The 7,112-nt window shown below is 34.6% G+C and overlaps 1 pseudogene; it reads left to right on the top strand.

Annotated features, from left to right (window-relative positions):
- The first annotated feature begins 3,501 nt into the window (after positions 1-3,501).
- LOC111827183 lies at positions 3,502-3,626 on the top strand (annotated as a pseudogene).
- Positions 3,627-7,112: the final 3,486 nt, after the last annotated feature.

Consider the following 7,112-nt stretch of genomic DNA (forward strand, 5'->3'; position numbering starts at 1 on the left):
ATAATTCTCTTCATCCTATTTAATAATAGACAAACATGGTAATTAACTGTACCTCCGACACGCTTCCTATTGGCTAATCAGGGCAATATGCAAATTAACTGCCAACCAAGATGGCGGCCGGCAGCCAGGCAGCTGAAGCGAGCAGGAGGCTTGCTTGCTCCAGTGATGGAGGAAGCCAAGGTTCCCCGCCTGCCGCCGCCCAGCTCTGAGCTGCACTCTAAGCAACTATGTTGCAATTATAGAAGCTAAACAATCCCCAGAAACCTGCTTTCAGCCAGCCGGGCCTCAGAGCTGAGTTGCAACAGTTTCAATTATAGAAGCTAAACAAAGCCCAGATACCTGCTTTCAGCAGCCGAGGTCTCAGAGCTGGAGCCGAGCCTCAGAGCTAAAACCAGCTCTCAGCTCCAGTGACAGCCATAGAAGGTAAATAAATCCCAGAATAAAAAAAAGAAAAAAGAGAAAAAGGAGAGGTTGGGAGCTTCAGTCACCCGCCAGCCTGAAAACGGCCCTCAGCCCCTCACCCAGACTGGCCAGGCACCTCAGTGAGGACCCCTACCCTGAAGGGGGTGTGACCAGCTGCAAACAGCCATCAGCCCCTCATCCAGGCTGGCCAGGCACCCAAGCAGGACCCCCAACCTGATCTGGGACACCCTTCAGGGCAAACCAGCCGGCCCCCACCCATGCACCAGGCCTCTATCCTATATAGTAACAGGGTAATATGCAAACTGACCCTAATAGCAGAAAGACTGGGAATGACTGGTCACTATGACACACACTGACCACCAGGGGGCAGACGCTCAATGCAGGAGCTGCCCCCTGGTGGTGAGGGCGCTCTCACATGGGAGGAGCTCTGCTCAGCCACAGCCAGGCTGATGGCTGCCAGTACAGTGTTGGTGGTGGGAGCCTCTCCTGCCTCCTCAGCAGCACTAAGGATGTCCGACTGCAGTTTAGGCCTGCTCCCTGCTGGCAAGTGGACATCCCCCGAGGGCTGCCGGGCTGCCAGAGGGATGTCTGATTGCCATCTTAGGCCCAATCCCCTGGGGAGCGGGCCTAAGCCAGCAGGTGGTCATCCCCTGAGGGGTCCCAGACTGCGAGAGGGCACAGGCCGGGCTGAGGGACCCTCCCTCCCCCCCTGAGTGCACAAAGTTTTGTGCACTGGGCCTCTAGTATTATTATAAAATACTATAATAATCTGATTATTATAAAACATCAGAATTTAGAGTTGATATAATATGTTAATTAAGATTTCCAGTTAACAAGAAAACATTTTGAGACAAAGAAAGTCAGACTAGACTCATAGGGGCAAAAGCACTGAACAGAAATTTTTTAGTGTCCTCAGATGTTGAATTTATCAGAAAAAAAATGTTAAAACCTCTATTATAAATATGTTCAAAGAACTCAAGTAAAGTATATTTAAATATTTAAGAAAGTATGACAATAATGAATCAACAAATATGTATTCCCAATTCTCAATAGCAGAATAAATTCTAAAAAAAAAAAAAAACACTAAATGAAAATGCTGGATTTTCAAGGAAATTCTGAAAATTTGAGATGGCAGAAGAAACAGTCAACTAGAAACTATAACAACGGAAATTATATGCTCCAAAGGACAAAGAGAAAAAATATTGAAAAAAATTAATAGAAGGTTAGAAAACTTGAAGTATAAGAAAAAAAATAGAGAAAGTATTTAAGCAAATAATGGCTGAAAACTTCTCAAAATTAGAAAAATAATAATTATGCTACACATCCAAGAAGCTTAATGAATTACAAGTACAGTAAACTCATAGACTCACATCCAGACACATCATAGTCACATTGGTGAAAGACAAAGCTAATATCTTAAAGGCAGCAAAAGAAAAATGATTAGTCACATATAGAAACAATCAGTACATTTAATGGCTCACTTTTCATCTTAAACAACTGAGACCAAAAGCCATATTTAAAGTGCTCAAAGAGAAAAACAACTGTCAATCAAGAATTCCAAAACAGCAAAACTGTCCCTCAAAAATTAAAGTACAATAAAGACATTCCAACATAAAAAAAGGCTGAGAGTATTTGTTGCAATCAGACCTGCCTTATATGAAATAGTAAAGGATGTTCTTTAGGCTGAGAGGAGATGACTTCAGTGACTTAAATCCAGAGGGAGAAATAATGAGTACCAGAAATGGCAGGTTAAATATAAAATACCTTTAGACATCTTTTTATATCTTCTCTTAACTTATTTAAAAGACAAGATTTTGGCCCTAACCGGTTTGGCTCAGTGGATAGAGCATCGGCCTGTGGACTCAAGGGTCCCGGGTTCGATTCTGGTCAAGGGCATGTACCTTGGTTGCAGGCACATCCCCAGTGGGGAGTGTGCAGGAGGCAGCTGATCAATGTTTCTCTTTCATCGATGTTTCTAACTCTCTATCCCTCTCCCTTCCTCTCTGTAAAAAATCAATAAAATATATTTTAAAAAAAATAAAAGACAAGATTTTGTAAAGCATTTTATAAATAATATTAACAACTAAAAGACTATGCTAGGTTTATAACATATTTAGGAGTCTAATACTTATGACAATAAAACCATAAAAACAGGAGAGAAGAAATGGAGCTATCTTGGAGCAAAATATCTATATTTAGCTGGAATTAGATTAATATTAATCTGAAGTTAACTGTGATAAATTAAAGTATTATAATTATAATACTGAGAGAAGCCATAAATAAACTCACTAAAAATATATGGTTAAAAAACTGGAGGAATTTTAATGGTATATTAAATATTTTTTATTTAACATGACAGAATGCAAATAGGGAAAACAGAGAGGTAAAGACAGGAGACATAAAACACAAATAGCAAAATGTTAAAATCCAACTATATCACTAATTACACTAAATTTAAAAGAGCTAAACATCCCACTCAAAAGACAGATATTGTCAGGCCGGATACAAGAGCAAGACCCAACTGTGCTTTCTATAATAAAGACACCTTGCCGTAACTGGTTTGGCTCAGTGGATAGAGCGTCGGCCAGCAGACTGAAAGGTCCCAGGTTTGATTCTGGTCAAGGGCATGTACCTTAGTTGCGGGCACATTCCCAGTGGGAGGTGTGCAGGAGCAGCTGATCGATGCTTCTCTCTCATCGATGTTTCTAACTCTCTATCCCTCTCTCTTCCTCTCTGTAAAAAAATCAATAAAATACATTAAAAATATAAAGACACCTTAATTTCAAATGCGCAAATAATTTTAAAGAAAAATGATGAGAAAAGATCTACTATACAAACAGCAATCTTAATAGAGCTGAAGTGACTACATTAATATCATACAAAATAGACATTAAAACAGAAAATATTACTACTGATTAATGAGTTTTTATATGACAAAAGAATAAATTAAGTCAGGAAATTATAATTATAAATGTATACACTGCTCATAACAAGACATCAAAATACATGAAGAAAAGCTGACAGAACTGAAAAGATAAATCAACAATCCATGAGCAATAGTTGTAGATTTCATTTCCCTAATCTTAGTAATTGGTAGAACAACTAGGCAGAAAATCAGCAAGGTTAAAGAAGACTTGAAAGGAGTTCTCAGGGCTGCCAACCTTACAGTAGAGGTTGAGTAGTAGTATATTTCTCCTACATAGAAAAAAAAAGAAGACTTGAATAACACTATCAAGTAATTCAACCTAACTGACATATATAAAACCTTCTACCCAACAACTGAAGGACAAAATTTTTCAAGTGTATAAAAAAATTCTCCAGCATAAACCATATTCTAGGCAATAACATAGGCTTTAGTAAATTTAAAAGGATGGAAATTATACAAAATATGTTCAATAATAAAATGGAATGACAGCAGAGAGAAATCTGGCAAACCTCCAAATACTAGAAAATTAAACAACACACTTCTAAATACTCATAGGTCAAGAATGAAGCATGAAAGAAGTGATAAAAATGAGCATTTTTAATGAAAATATAATATCAAATTTTATGGGATGCAGCTAAAGCAGAGCTTAGAAGGAAATTTAGTTTTCAATGCCTATATCAGAGAAGAAGAAATATCTCAAATCAATACCCTAAGCTTCCACCTTACAAATCAAAAACAGAAGAGTAAACTAAGGTCAAATAAGCTGAAAAAGGAAATGATTAAAATTAGAGTAGAAATTAATGAAATAGGGGACAGTTGATATAGAACATCAATTAACCCAAAAGCTGATTCCTTTAAAAAGATCAGCAGAATTGAAAAGTCATAAGCTAGACTGACCAAGTCTAAAAGAAAGAAACAAAAATTACCAAAATCACAATTGAAATAGAGATGTCACTATTAACAGTATAGAAATTTAAAAGATTATATGAGACTACTCTGGAAAACTTTATAACAAATATTTAACAACATAGGTGAAATGGAAAAGTTTCTAAAAAATATACATTACCAAAAGTGACCAAAGAAGAAATAGAAAATCTGACTAAACATAAGCCAAGCAAATAAATTAATGTAGTAATTGAATATCTTACCACAAGGAAAAACCCAGGCTCAGATAGCTTCACTTCTGAATTCTGTCAAATATTTAGATAATACCAATTCTTTATAATCTATTCCAAGAAATAGCAGAGGGAACACTTACCAACTCAATCTATGAGGCTAATATATTACCCTGATTCCAAGTGAGATGAACATATTATAAGAAAACAAAAATACAGACCAGTATTGCCCATGGTCATAAACTCTGGCACAACCTTTAAGAAAATATTAGCAACCTAAATTCAGCAATATATAAAATGAATTATAGCCACGGCCAAGTGAGATACATTCCAGTGATGTTAAGTTGATTTAACGTTTGAAAATTAATGGTTTATGGGGAGAATGAGGTCAATATGTAATACCTTAATCAATAAAGAAATTAAAGATTAAAGAAAGAAAGAAAATTAATGAATATAATTTATCATATTAATTACATTAATCAAAAGGGAAAAAAAGCATTTTCCAAAATCCAGCACCCATTCATGATAAAAGGTCTCAACAATCTAGGAATGGAAGACATCCTAAAATTGATAAGGGGCAGCTACAAAAATAAAACAAAATAATCCCACAGCTTAACATCATACTGAATGGTGAAATGCTGAATGTTTTTTCTTTTCGATGAGGAAAGAGGCAAGAGTCTCTTGTTTCATCATTTCTATTCAACATTGAATTGGATGTTGTAGCCAGTGTAGTGAGAAATAAAATAAATAAATAAATACATAAATAAGCAAGCAAATAAGTAAAATTAAAGACATCCTGATTGAAAATGAATTAAACTGTCTTTATTTGCAGATAACATGATCTTATATATGAAAATCCCCAAAGAATCCACAAAAGTATAGAAGAATTAATAAATAGTTTATGAAAGTCAATTATACAAGATAAATATACAAAATGCGATTTTATTTCTATATACTAGTAACAAACAATAAGAAAGTGAATGTTTTAAAAAATATAAAATAGCAACAAAAATATTAAATACTCAGAAATAAATCTAACCAAAGATGTGAAACATTTCTGTGCACTGAAATCTATATATCATTGTTGAGAGAATATAAAGATCTTAATAAACAGAGATAGAATCCATGTTCATGGATTGAATTCTCAATATTTTCAGGATGGTAAGTCTCTCAAAATTGATATATAGTCTCAATGTAAGCCCTATTAAAATCACAAGATTTTGTGTAGAAATTGACAACTTGATCCCAAAATTTGCATAGAAACACAGAAAATCTAAAATGGCCAAAACAAGTTTAAAAAGAAAGAACTCGCTGGTTTCAAAACTTAGTATAATGCAACAATAATCAAGTCAGTTTAGTGTTAGCCCAAGGATAAGCAAAAATATCGTGGGACAGAATTGAGAGTCCATATTTGATTAATTAATTTTTGACAAATATGGCAACACAAGATAGTCTTTTTGACAAATGGACTAGAACAATTGGATATCCACATGCAAAAAGAGCAATTTAGAGTCTCATATAAATGATATACAAAAATTAACTCAACATAATTACAGACCTAAATGTATGAGCCCAAACTGTAAAAGTTTTAGAAGAAAACAGGAGAAAATCTTCGTGACATCAGGTTGTGTCGAGTTCTTAGATACAATACCCAAAGCATTATCCATAAAATTAAAAATCAATAAATTGGTCTTCATCCAAATAAAAATTTTTACACTTCAAAGGATGCCATCAGGAAAGTGAAAAAACAACATATAGAGTGGGAGATATTTTTTGTATATAATATATTTAATAAGGGCTTGTATCCAGAATAAATAACTATTATAATTCAATAATAAAAAGACAAATAACCCAATAAAATTTGGGTAATGGTATGGGTAGATAATTCTCAAAGAATATGTATACAAATGGCTAGTAATATATAAAAAGATGCTCATCATCATTATTCATCAGGGAAATGCAAGTCAAAATAACAACAAAAGTACTATGTCACACTGGCTAAGCTATAATCACAAAGAAAAATAATACAGGATGGTAAGGATGCAGAGAAATTGGAAGCCTCCTACACTGCTGATGGGAATGTAAAATGATGTAGTCACTTTGGAAAATAGTGTGGCAGTTCCTCAAACGTTAAACATAGAGTTACCATATCATAGGCATATACACAAAACAAATGAAAACATATTCATAAAAACTTGCACATAAATGTTTGCAATAACATTAATCATAAGAGCCCAAAAATATAAATAATCTAACTGTCTATCAATTGACAAATAGATAACTAAATATGGTACATCGATACAATGGAATGTTATTTGGCCATGAATAGAAATTGAGTATTCATACATGCTACAATATGCACAAACCTTGAAAATACTATGTTAAGTGTAAGATGCTTCTCACCAAAGATCACATATTGCATAATGTCATATGCATGAAATATCAAGAATAGGCAAATATATAGATGCAAAAAATAGATTAATGGTTGCCAGTGGGGGGGAAGATACAGGGAGTGTCCCTTAATCAGTATGAGGTTTCTTTTGGGAGTGATGAAAATGTTCTAGAATTAGTTAGTCATTATGGTTGCACAACTTTGTGAATATACTGAGCACCGCACATTGCATACTTAAAGTAAGTGAATTATATGG

This window comes from Myotis lucifugus, unplaced genomic scaffold, assembly GCF_000147115.1.
Source record: "Myotis lucifugus unplaced genomic scaffold, Myoluc2.0 scaffold_2, whole genome shotgun sequence".
In the NCBI taxonomy this organism is placed as follows: domain Eukaryota; kingdom Metazoa; phylum Chordata; class Mammalia; order Chiroptera; family Vespertilionidae; genus Myotis; species Myotis lucifugus.